At 36.7% G+C, this 13,258-nt stretch overlaps 2 long non-coding RNA genes across 10 annotated transcripts; one reads left to right on the top strand and one right to left on the bottom strand.

The window, feature by feature from the left end:
* Nucleotides 1-5,435: 5,435 nt before the first annotated feature.
* LOC116934083 lies at nt 5,436-6,546 on the top strand. Its single transcript, XR_004400480.2, has 2 exons — nt 5,436-5,803; nt 5,866-6,546. It is a non-coding gene; the product is annotated as an uncharacterized LOC116934083 (long non-coding RNA).
* A 648-nt stretch (nt 6,547-7,194) lies between these two features.
* Nucleotides 7,195-13,029, bottom strand: LOC116916769. Of its 9 annotated transcripts, XR_006643898.1 has the most exons (9): nt 12,975-13,029; nt 12,805-12,896; nt 11,178-12,747; nt 8,532-9,226; nt 8,144-8,429; nt 8,012-8,083; nt 7,862-7,947; nt 7,736-7,801; nt 7,195-7,650 (listed from the first exon to the last, which is right to left on the bottom strand). It is a non-coding gene; the product is annotated as an uncharacterized LOC116916769 (long non-coding RNA). The 9 variants fall into 9 exon arrangements; XR_006643893.1 differs by having other exon boundaries at nt 11,178-12,896; XR_006643894.1 differs by having other exon boundaries at nt 8,532-8,653; nt 9,047-9,226; nt 11,178-13,023.
* Nucleotides 13,030-13,258: the final 229 nt, after the last annotated feature.

Genomic DNA, 13,258 nt, shown 5'->3' with positions numbered 1-13,258 from the left:
AAAACGACATCTCTTGAAATTCTCCAAAAATCACACGGAATAATCGAAATTGAACGCTGATTTCGATTTAGTTATTGGTTTTCTCGTTAAACCAGCCGTTTCAAAAATTAACGAAACAGTGCTGTTAGCGCAACAACTTAATTTAGGGTTTTTAAGGATTAAATCAAAAACTATAAGACCAATAGGAAAATGAACCTGATTTTCGTGATTTTCATTCAATTTTAATTCGAATTCATGTATTTTAAGCAAAATTTGAAATTTGGCCAAAAAGGAAAAAGTGGGAAGGGATAGCCTTTCCACTTTTGTCAAAATCTACCAAAAACGACATCTCTTGAAAAATTTCCCAAAATCACACGGAATAATCGAAATTGAACGCTTATTTCGATTTAGTCATTGGTTTTCTCTTTAGACTAGCCGTTTATAAAATTAACGAAAACAGTTCTGTTAGCGCACCAACTTCATTTATGGTTTTTAACATGTAAATGAAAAACTATAAGACCAATAGAAAAATAAACCTGATTTCCGTGATTTTCATTCAATTCTGAATCTTAATCATTTTTTTTTTATTAAAATTTAAATTTTGTTAAAAATGAAAAAGTGGGAAGGGTATAGCCTTTCCCACTTTTGTCAAAATCTACCAAAAACGACATCTCTTGAAATTCTCCAAAAATCACACGGAATAATCAAAATTGAACGCTGATTTCGATTTAGTTATTGGTTTTCTCGTTAAACCAGCCGTTTCAAAAATTAACGAAACAGTGCTGTTAGCGCAACAACTTAATTTAGGGTTTTTAAGGATTAAATCAAAACTATAAGACCAATAGGAAAATAAACCTGATTTTCGTGATTTTCATTCCATTTTTATTCGAATTCATGTATTTTAAGCAAAATTTGAAATTTGGCCAAAAAGGAAAAAGTGGGAAGGGTATAGCCTTCCCACTTTTGTCAAAATCTACCAAAAACGACATCTCTTGAAATTCTCCAAAAATCACACGGAATAATCGAAATTGAACGCTGATTTCGATTTAGTTATTGGTTTTCTCGTTAAACCAGCCGTTTCAAAAATTAACGAAACAGTGCTGTTAGCGCAACAACTTAATTTAGGGTTTTTAAGGATTAAATCAAAAACTATAAGACCAATAGGAAAATAAACCTGATTTTCGTGATTTTCATTCCATTTTTATTCGAATTCATGTATTTTAAGCAAAATTTGAAATTTGGCCAAAAATGAAAAAGTGGGAAGGGTATAGCCTTCCCACTTTTGTCAAAATCTACCAAAAACGACATCTCTTGAAATTCTCCAAAAATCACACGGAATAATCGAAATTGAACGCTGATTTCGATTTAGTGATTGGTTTTCTCGTTAAACCAGCCGTTTCAAAAATTAACGAAACAGTGCTGTTAGCGCAACAACTTAATTTAGGGTTTTTAAGGATTAAATCAAAAACTATAAGACCAATAGGAAAATAAACCTGATTTTCGTGATTTTCATTCCATTTTGATTCGAATTCATGTATTTTAAGCAAAATTTGAAATTTGGCCAAAAGGAAAAAGTGGGAAGGGTATAGCCTTCCCACACTTTTGTCAAAATCTACCAAAAACGATATCTCTTGAAATTCTCCAAAAATCACACGGAATAATCGAAATTGAACGCTGATTTCGATTTAGTTATTGGTTTTCTCTTTAAACCAGCTGTTTCAAAAATTAACGAAACAGTGCTGTTAGCGCAACAACTTAATTTAGGGTTTTTAAGGATTATATCAAAAACTATAAGACCAATAGGAAAATAAACCTGATTTTCGTGATTTTCATTCCATTTTGATTCGAATTCATGTATTTTAAGCAAAATTTGAAATTTGGCCAAAAGGAAAAAGTGGGAAGGGTATAGCCTTCCCACTTTTGTCAAAATCTACCAAAAACGACATCTCTTGAAATTCTCCAAAAATCACACGGAATAATCGAAATTGAACGCTGATTTCGATTTAGTTATTGGTTTTCTCGTTAAACCAGCCGTTTCAAAAATTAACGAAACAGTGCTGTTAGCGCAACAACTTAATTTAGGGTTTTAAAGGATTAAATCAAAAACTATAAGACCAATAGGAAAATAAACCTGATTTTCGTGATTTTCATTCCATTTTTATTCGAATTCATGTATTTTAAGCAAAATTTGAAATTTGGCCAAAAAAAAAAAGTGGGAAGGGTATAGCCTTCCCACTTTTGTCAAAATCTACCAAAAACGACATCTCTTGAAATTCTCCAAAAATCACACGGAATAATCGAAATTGAACGCTGATTTCGATTTAGTGATTGGTTTTCTCGTTAAACCAGCCGTTTTAAAAATTAACGAAACAGTGCTGTTAGCGCAACAACTTAATTTAGGGTTTTAAGGATTAAATCAAAAACTATAAGACCAATAGGAAAATAAACCTGATTTTCGTGATTTTCATTCCATTTTTATTCGAATTCATGTATTTTAAGCAAAATTTGAAATTTGGCCAAAAAGGAAAAAGTGGGAAGGGTATAGCCTTCCCACTTTTGTCAAAATCTACCAAAAACGATATCTCTTGAAATTTTCCACAAAATCACACGGAATAATCGAAATTGAACGCTGATTTCGTTTTTTTTTTTTCTTTAAACCAGCTGATTAAACAAAAATTAACGAAACAGTGCTGTTAGCGCAACAACTTAATTTAGGGGTTTTTTTAAAAACTTTTTAATTATATCAAAAACTATAAGACCAATAGGAAAATAAACCTGATTTTCGTGATTTTCATTCCATTTTGATTCGAATTCATGTATTTTAAGCAAAATTTGAAATTTGGCAAAAAGGAAAAAGTGGGAAGGGTATAGCCTTCCCCCTTCCCACTTTGTCAAAATCTACCAAAAACGACATCTCTTGAAATTCTCCAAAAATCACACGGAATAATCGAAATTGAACGCTGATTTCGATTTAGTGATTGGTTTTCTCGTTAAACCAGCCGTTTCAAAAATTAACGAAACAGTGCTGTTAGCGCAACAACTTAATTTAGGGTTTTTAAGGATTAAATCAAAAACTATAAGACCAATAGGAAAATAAACCTGATTTTCGTGATTTTCATTCCATTTTTATTCGAATTCATGTATTTTAAGCAAAATTTGAAATTTGGCTAAAAATGAAAAAGTGGGAAGGGTATAGCCTTCCCACTTTTGTCAAAATCTACCAAAAACGACATCTCTTGAAATTCTCCAAAAATCACACGGAATAATCGAAATTGAACGCTGATTTCGATTTAGTTATTGGTTTTCTCGTTAAACCAGCCGTTTCAAAAATTAACGAAACAGTGCTGTTAGCGCAACAACTTAATTTAGGGTTTTTAAGGATTAAATCAAAAACTATAAGACCAATAGGAAAATAAACCTGATTTTCGTGATTTTCATTCCATTTTTATTCGAATTCATGTATTTTAAGCAAAATTTGAAATTTGGCCAAAAGGAAAAAGTGGGAAGGGTATAGCCTTCCCACTTTTGTCAAAATCTACCAAAAACGACATCTCTTGAAATTCTCCAAAAATCACACGGAATAATCGAAATTGAACGCTGATTTCGATTTAGTTATTGGTTTTCTCGTTAAACCAGCCGTTTCAAAAATTAACGAAACAGTGCTGTTAGCGCAACAACTTAATTTAGGGTTTTTAAGGATTAAATCAAAAACTATAAGACCAATAGGAAAATAAACCTGATTTTCGTGATTTTCATTCCATTTTGATTCGAATTCATGTATTTTAAGCAAAATTTGAAATTTGGCCAAAAATGAAAAAGAAGGGTATAGCCTTCCCACTTTTGTCAAAATCTACCAAAAACGACATCTCTTGAAATTCTCCAAAAACCACACGGAATAATCGAAATTGAACGCTGATTTGGATTTAGTTATTGGTTTTCTCGTTAAACCAGCCGTTTCAAAAATTAACGAAACAGTGCTGTTAGCGCAACAACTTAATTTAGGGTTTTTTAAGGATTAAATCAAAAACTATAAGACCAATAGGAAAATGAACCTGATTTTCGTGATTTTCATTCAATTTTAATTCGAATTCATGTATTTTAAGCAAAATTTGAAATTTGGCCAAAAAGGAAAAAGTGGGAAGGGTATAGCCTTTCCACTTTTGTCAAAATCTACCAAAAACGACATCTCTTGAAATTCTCCAAAAATCACACGGAATAATCGAAATTGAACGCTTATTTCGATTTAGTCATTGGTTTTCTCTTTAGACTAGCCGTTTATAAAATTAACGAAAACAGTTCTGTTAGCGCACCAACTTCATTTATGGTTTTTAACATGTAAATGAAAAACTATAAGACCAATAGAAAAATAAACCTGATTTCCGTGATTTTCATTCAATTCTGAATCTTAATCATGTATTTTAAGCCAAATTTGAAATTTGGTCAAAAATGAAAAAGTGGGAAGGGTATAGCCTTTCCACTTTTGTCAAAATCGGCCAAAAATGACATCTCTTGAAATTCTCCAAAAATCAGACGGTATAATCGAAATCGGCCTAACAATCGATCGATAAATTCAATATGTTGTTGACTTCTCCTCCCTTGAAGGCGTCGTCTATCGAAATCGCTACATGGCAGTACAAGTTTTCTATTTATTTGCTAAATAAACGGACAACTATCGAAAAAGAGTTGTCTATTAAAAAGTGGATCAAACGGCGTTCCGTAGTTGCCCCTTTTTATGTTGACGACCATGATCGAAACAATGGAGCTCACACGGCCTGTGAAAAAACCTGTCCGTTGCCGGGCGACGCACAAAGCCTCGCCTTGAAAAATAACTTCGCGGCCTGATTTTTCCCTATCTTCATGACCGACGCGCCATCTCTCTGAAAAAAAATCTCCAGAAATGTCGAGTCGCTCTTAGATTGCTCCGCATTCCTTTATTGTTGAGTCGATAATTGACAGGACCCCTCCGTTAATCTCCGCGTTATCTCCTCTACAACACGACGTCAAGTTTTGCGACGCAGCATCTAAAATAAGAAAACGTATGAAGGATCCGTACGAGACCTTGAAATCGACTCGAGTTGGCTGACTAAACTGCTCCACACTCCTTCGTCGTTCAGCCGATAAAAACGGGGACTCGACCGGGAGCTGCTGCGTTATTTCCTCTACAAATGGAGACCAATCTCAGCGGCACAGCATCTAAAAAAAAAAAACGAACGAAAGATTAGTGCGGACACCCCTGAAATCGCCGCGCCATCAGCGCCATCTCTGGGGTAAAGTCTCAGAAAAAGTGTCGGTCGATCCACCAGTCGTTGTAGAAGGGTAAGGGTGCCTGTATCAGGGGGTTGGGAAATGCGAGTTTTGATAGAATCCCTATCGGGAAATTTATAAAGACTGGAGAAGACGCAGAATGTCTTAAAGTGTAGTATTCTAGAACATTTCCTGAATTGGAAAAGTATTACTAGGGTAAATAAATCAAAAACCCCCTTTTTTCCTATCTCCCCCTGCAATCGAAACCCCCCTGGATTTTTTTAAATTTTGCAACGCAGCATCCGAAACTGGTCTATGGAAAAGTGGGAGGGTTTTAAGTTTGGCTTCATAGTAGGTGGCGCCTTGACCACTGCTGTATATTTTCAAGACATCTAGGGGAGAAATAACTAACTCCATAGAATTTTTATGGCCATGTCAGCTGTCCCGTCAGCTGTTCCATTTTGCGTGGGATCGGATTGATGGTGGATTAAACGTACGTCTCTGTTCTTGAAATTTCACCACCAATTCCGTGCGTTTTGAGCTGCATCTTATGAATTCAATCAATGCAAAGTTATTCAAGGTATTATAGACAAATTTCATGTCAAAGAAACCTTGTACCACATATATTTTAAATTTTTAAAGGAGGACCATGGTTTGGCTTTGCTAGCACGTTTTTCATCTCTGTTAGTCTTATACACCCATTTTGTACCAAAGGTGATATGTAAAAAAAGTAGTTCTTAATAATTTATTTCCCTATCTAAATCTCTTAGCTTCTTAGAGGTGTCATCAGGTGACCCCTGCATCAACTTTAAATCTCCCTTTAAATTGATTTGCCTCAATTTTAGGTCTATTTCTACGTTAAAATTATTGTTAATAGTTTAAGGTTTTGTAATTGTGCTTTCAGGTCTTCGGGATGTACTGATGTACTCTGGTGGCCACAATCTCCTTTAGTCTTATACACCCATCTTGTACCAAAGGTGATACGTAAAAAAAGTAGTTCTTTACAATCTATTTCCCTATCTAAATCTCTTAGATTCTTGGAGATCTCATCAGGTGATGTTAGAATTTATTGATTAATAGTTTCAGGTTTTGTTATTGTGCTTTTAGTTCTTCGGGATGTACTAATGTACTGTGGTGGCCACAAAATCATTCAGTGACTTGGTTCAATCCAGGATTTGGTTTTTTCGAAAGTGGTATACAGTTGTATTTTGCAGAGATCCTGGAGGTACCTGATTTGTTGCATTAGCGTTGGAGTCGCTCGGTGAGAGAATGGAATGCAACCAATGTTATGTTGTCAGTGTAAATAAAACATATCCAGTTTCATTCATTGTTGTTTGTTGGATTATTGCCTCATTCAACGTAAACAAAGGAGTTAAAGAAGGTAATGGTTAAATCATTTTGTGATACCACCATGTGAAGCTATTTTGTGTAAGTCATTTTTTTCCTTATTTTTTGCCAAGTGATAACATTCATCAGTTAAATACAACAAAGAAAAAAATGTATTCACTTATGCTTCACCGACTTAAATCTATTGAAATAAGTACTCGTGAGATGGCTGGACTTCATGTGAAAGAGGTTGGGGAAATAAATAATCCAAGTTTATCTTTGATTTGGATGAAGTCGAAAATGGTTAAATGAAATAAACACAAAAAATTAATGAAATTGAAATTGTTTTTATTGTCCCACCTCCTCCCAACAATTCCACCACTATTTTACATAATATAATAAGTATACATACAAATAAATACACAAACATACACTTAACTAAATTAACCCGTTGGCTGCCAGGCCATGCAACCCGTAGGTTGCTTAAACTACAGTAACTACGCATCGCATCATAAGGATCGCGAACAAGGTGGGACTTGTCCGAAGACAAGTCCGGGGTGACACGGTGACGGAATCCGTTACAGGGAATGCACACCCTCAGGAATCCGCCACCGCATCAACAAAGAGAAGTCCCTACTGGTGCATTGCCTAATGCGCCTTGCGGCGAAGGCCATTGCGGCCGGTCCCTACAAGCTACAAAAAAAATGGGACGCAAACGGGGTGGCAGCCAACGGGTTAACTTAAACATAACAATGCAAAATAAAACAATACCAGGGCGACGATCCACGGTGAAATCCTTACGTGAAGGGCGAAGGCGACCAGGTGATGGCAGACCAAGACGGCCAAGATAATGATGAAACAAAGGCGAAGACGGCCAAGACGACGACGAGACGGAGATGAAGGCGACGACGACGAGACGGAGATGAAGGCGACGACGACGAGACGGAGATGAAGGCGACGACGAGACGGACATGAAGGCGACGAGACGGACATGAAGGTGAAGATGTCGACGAAAACAGTGATGAGGCGAAAACGTAGACGAAGACAGCGATGAGGTAAAGGCGTAGACAACAACGTCAGGAAGACGAAGAAAATGTAGTTCTAGATACAAAAAAAAGAACTTAGTGATTTTGGGCGGAAATGGGCATTTGTTTGATAAAACGATGAAAAAGACATCTTAACTTACGCGTGTGGTCCACTGGCAGCGAAACTACGGCAGTGTTGTACCGAAGGAAGATGAATATTTGCAGTCCTATCACAGAATTTTATGTTACAACACAACAACGCTCCATAACGTGGAAACTTAAAATACCAAAAATGTAGATGTTGTTAAAGCATATCCATGATAGCTGGCTAAGTAATGGTGAGAAGAACAGCAGGATTAACAATGACAATTTTCTGTTTATACAACAAAGATTTATATGTAAAAATGAAATCCAGATAATCCACCAAATTAAACTACCATGGTAATGCAATGATTGTGAAACTTATTCCATGTTGCACATTTGCAGACTAAGAAGAGAGGAAGAGAAGCCTGTGTAGAGAAAATTGTTATAGGTGTGTGTAGTGGAAGATAACTAATGTTCTGAAATACCACAATGCATAGCTGAAGTGTATAGATGATGGTTGGCTAATCAGAGAAGCTTGGAAATCTGGATACCTGTGATGCTGAGGGCTGATGGTTAGCAACACAAAGTAGACGAAGACTCTGTGGTTGACTGATGAGCGAACACAGCACTAAGCTTAAACAAAAGGCTTGAGGTCCATTAACAGTACTTGAACTGGATGGTGACTTTCATTTAAGGAATAGTAGCCTTCTTAAAGTGTCAGGATCCCTTGTGGTGTATTGATAGCAGGAATGCAGGCTACTGGTTCAGCAGCTGACAAGGCAAAACACCACCACATACAAAAAGCAATCTATTTTAAAGTTTCCTTTTCAATACATACCCAACGATAGCTATACTGAATAGATAACAACATACCGTAAATTTGTTGACAAAAAGTCCTTTGAAACACAAAACAGGGTAACGTAAAAAACACCAATTTAACTTGTCACTCGTAATCTTCATCATAGACGCACATAAACGCCATCTAGAGTTTCCGCCTAGAACCCAAAATTATATTTTACTTTGAATGTTGAAATACGTACAAAACTTGCTTTTAAGTGCTTGAATTTTGCTAATCTCTGATAGCTGAATTTCAATTTTAGGCATAACATCCTAGAATATCAACTGCTAGTTGCTACTTGCTAGCAGCACCAAACGCAAACATTTGTAGGTAAAACTGTCACAGGTCGTAGGATCAGTCTGCATTGTTGAGAGCAAGAAAAACCCGGAATAATAGCTACTATACCCTAACGCATGCGAGAAAAGTATTTGAAATTGTTAGAAAAATACAGCTCATTTTTAAAATTTTGCAGATTGTCACGAAAATTTTCCGGAAGTTTCCTTTTCAATACATACCCAACGATAGCTATACTGAATAGATAACAACATACCGTAAATTTGTTGACAAAAAGTCCTTTGAAACACAAAACAGGGTAACGTAAAAAACACCAATTTAACTTGTCACTCGTAATCTTCATCATAGACGCACATAAACATAGAAGCACCGAAAGCACCGAATAGAAATTTGCCTGAGGTCGATCCCCCATTTTCCCGAATAAAACTTGAGTATCCTAATCAATGGGGGCAGGCAAACAAAATGATGACATAAGAACCGTCATGCCTTGTTAAAAGGCTTATAAAACTACACATATCAGCAGAGGATATCCTTTATATTATTCGTAAACTTGAACGAATTTAAAAAGAAAGGGGGGGGGGCTGGTGTCGTGTGCTTCACCGACACCAGCCCCCCCTTAACTTGAACGGAATTCACGAGGGGGGGCTGGTGTCGTGTGCTTCACCGACACCAGCCACCCTGCGCATTTTTTTGGGGGGGGCTGGTGTCCAGTGCTGCCACTTTGGTGGGAAGGTCCCACTTTCTGGGATTTTTGATTTCCAAAAGTGGAAATGTGGGATGGGATGGGATTGGGATTTTTGAAAAAAGGTGGGATTTAGAAGTAGAAGATAATTAGATAGATTATTTTGGGGTTTGGCCAAATGGCCAGTTAGTGATAAAAAGTGTTATTGTCTTATTGGGTAATAGTAATAAAAATATTATTGGCTATTGGGCAACCTTGCACTTGCGCAGTGCTTCAGTGTGCAGACGACAGTTTTTTGTGTTTCAATCCAGTGCCATCGCTGTCTCTCAATCGGAATTGGGCGTATCTCAAGATATGAGAATCAACTCATTTTACATTCATTGTAGGGATTTCTATATTACTGCGATCTCTGATATGAAATCTCGTTTCGATTTTACGGATCCAGTTTATGAGGTTGTTACTATGCTACATCCGGAAAATGCGCGAAATCTGAAACCTCGAACACTGAGTGCATTATTTGAAAGATTTACGGTTTTAAATAAGTTCTGTGATCGTTTAAAAACCGAAAAAGAATGGAATGCTCATGCCCTACTCCCTACGTCTGCTTTCGGGGTTCTAACTGAGTCCGCAGTTTTTCGCTTGCCTGCGGAAGAATATTGGCAAAAAGTTTTTGCAAATCACGAGGCCACTTTCGCTAACTTGTGCGTTTGCGTTTCAATGCTTTTTAGTTTAATCGTTAGTAACGTAATAGCAAAAAGAAAATTCAGTGAACTTAACAATACTAAAACGGACAAAAGAACTAGTATAGATGATGATACCGTAGTTAGTCTAATGAGAATAAAGTCTTGGTTAAAGGCTCATGATAAGAGTGCTGATGAAGTCAATATCACCGACGAATTAGTCCAGGCCGTTATTAAAGTAAAATCCAATGCCACCATTCCAGATTCTAAGTCATTTTAAGTTTTGTGCAATAAACTTTTTACTAGTTTTATATGATGCGAAATTTCCCTCCCATGTGCCATGTCCTATATATCCCCTATGCCATTTGTTTCACCAAGACAGTTTAACGCTCGATAAATAAAATACAATTTAACCCTGAGTCAGAGACTTATATTTTGAAATAAAATTTTGGGAAAATAGGTGGGATTTCAAAAAAACAGGCGGGAAACCGTGGGATTTTATAAAGAAAAAGGGTGGGATTTCCTTGGGATTTTTAATCGGAAAATGTGGGAAAATTGGGATTTTTTACATGGTTCCAGGGGATTCCGGTTTTTGCGCGTGGCAGCACTGCTGGTGTCGCCTTCCCTGTGCGACACCAGCCCACCATTCCAAATAGTGGGGGAACAACGTCGGGGGGCTGTTGTCGGGGGGCTGTTGTCGGGGGGCTGTTGTCGCGGGGGCTGGTGTCGGGGTAGGGGTGGGGGCTGGTGTCGGGTGGTTCACTGTCCGCATGCCCAGAAAAGTATCTCATAGCACCCGAAGATTGAGCCCGAGTTGGTGTGAACTAGGGACGACCTGGTCGGATTCGTCTTTAGGCAGTTATCGATATGGATGCAAAAGTTTGCAAAGCAAGAAATTGTGTAATGGAATTGTATGTCTTTTACCATTTAACTGCCTTATTACCAATTTACTCTAATGCTTGCGTGCTATGTGATTGCTATGTTCCATTACTTTATCTTAATTACACAGACAAGATCATATTTACCTCATTTTTTCACTTGAGTTTGAAACCAGGAAGATCTATGACATGGCTGACGCACACCAACCCAATATTATCTTCCTTGAATATGAAACATGGTGTTAATTCAATTGAAAACAGTAAAATTATATAATTGAAAATTGTGACATTAATGTATGCACGCATCTCTTTGCCATTGTTAAGTGTGACTACCACACACTTTTGATTGGCTGAATTGGGTTTCTTGAAATCAAGTCAAGTTTCAATTCAAGTTCTATTAAATTAGATTTAACGACTAATGCCACTATTTCGAACCGATAAACAGCATTCGATTGCACTTTTCTACGATGGATGTACATCCTGGCGATTTTCTGAGTACTGGGATTCCTGTAAATGTCTGAGTCTGAGTACTGGCCCAGTACTCCTGGGATTCCTGTGAAACAGTAAGGGAAAACAAAAACTTTTACATCCAAAGAGTAAAAAAAGAGCAGGAACCCCCAAGGGTAGTAATTAAGTTCCTTGCCTACAAGTCAAGATTTCAATTAAACAATTCTCTTGCTAACAATAGCGATCTTAAACGTGACCCTTATCTGTACCGTGAATCCTTTGCTCAAATTTTAATCAAGGTCTATGCCTCATAAGCGAAATTTATCCTCACTGGAAACTAGCACACAAAAGAGAAATCATTTTAGCCAAGGACGTCGCAGGAGACAAGCAAACTGGAATACCACCAGCTTTAGCTACGAATCAACCGAACCTGAATGACAGTTCACCTACATCAAATACAATGAAATATATTGGGAAAAAAGGACAATACTAGTCCTCTGCAAGTAATCAGGCCTCGACTAAACAGTGATATCGGGGGTACATCGGTCTTTACTTCGTAGTCTGTGATAGTACCTTCGACACACTGCCAAGCCTTAAAAACAAAGAACGGAAATAAATAAATAAATTCCGACCTGCGCAAGCGAGTAAATGATGTGTAGAACGAAGAGTTGCCATTCACAATACAATAAATAAATACGATCAAATGGAACTGACTGGTTTAAATAATCTTAACACTGCTACATTTAATCCTAAAGCTTTCAATACAATTTGGATGGTGAAATGGAAATATTTTGTAATTACGCCAACTAGTTTTATCGCACCATGGCATTTAAAGAGGGGAATGCAAGCATTTAATGATTCGCGAACGAGTAGAAGGGACTGAAGGGTAATACAATTACGTTCATGGCTGCAAGAAAAGCAAGAGTTGCTTATGCCAAAACATACTTAGTTCCATCATAAAACTTACCTCACACAAAAGAAATTGCACAAATGCTGAGCAGACCAAACTAAAAAAACCAAAATAATTTATCAAATGAGCAACTGAGCTAAAAACCATTAACAAATTGTATACCAGTAGGTGGTTTACACCTACAGTTTCTACTGCTGTGATGATGATGAACATAAACTTTTACCAAATTTCAAAATTACGACAATGCATAAAAAATTCAAAATTTACCTTTCTGACAATTAGATGCAAGTTTTTCTAATATGTTCCTATTGCAAACAACATGTTATAGAACATGGCACATACTTTGCAGTTGATTTTAGCCTGTCATACAATATTTTAAAACTCCAAATACAGAATCTGATAAATAGTCATACCCACCAATTTGTAACTTCGATTTGAAATTTTAGATAGCTGGCTGTGAAATACAATGCTTCCATACACAAAACTTCAAGGTGTACAAATTCAGGTGTCTGGAATCAATTAAAATAAAATATGGCCACCAGGCATTATGCAATTTATGACAATCACTAGACTTTAGGGAATGAAACCTTAGCCAAGTGGAATTGCTTCATCAGACACTGAAAAACCCATTCAGCCAGAAGAGGAAATTTGATTAAAAAGTTGTAAAACAAATTAAAATTTGTCACGCCACTCAGGCAATGATAAAAAATTAATGTCATTTTTATCACTATTATAACAAAATTTAAACCTTGATACTCACGAGAACTAGACGATCAGCGTTAATGAAGCCGATATTAATATGTTGTAAAGTTCTTCCATTTTGTGGAACAGCGTGGCTGAGCTACATTACACAGCTTGAAATTCAACGAAA

The sequence above is a fragment of the Daphnia magna genome, linkage group LG2, assembly GCF_020631705.1.
Source record: "Daphnia magna isolate NIES linkage group LG2, ASM2063170v1.1, whole genome shotgun sequence".
NCBI lineage: Eukaryota > Metazoa > Arthropoda > Branchiopoda > Diplostraca > Daphniidae > Daphnia > Daphnia magna.
The sequence above is the reverse complement of the archived record's forward strand: the minus strand, read 5'-3'. Positions and strand labels throughout refer to the sequence as shown.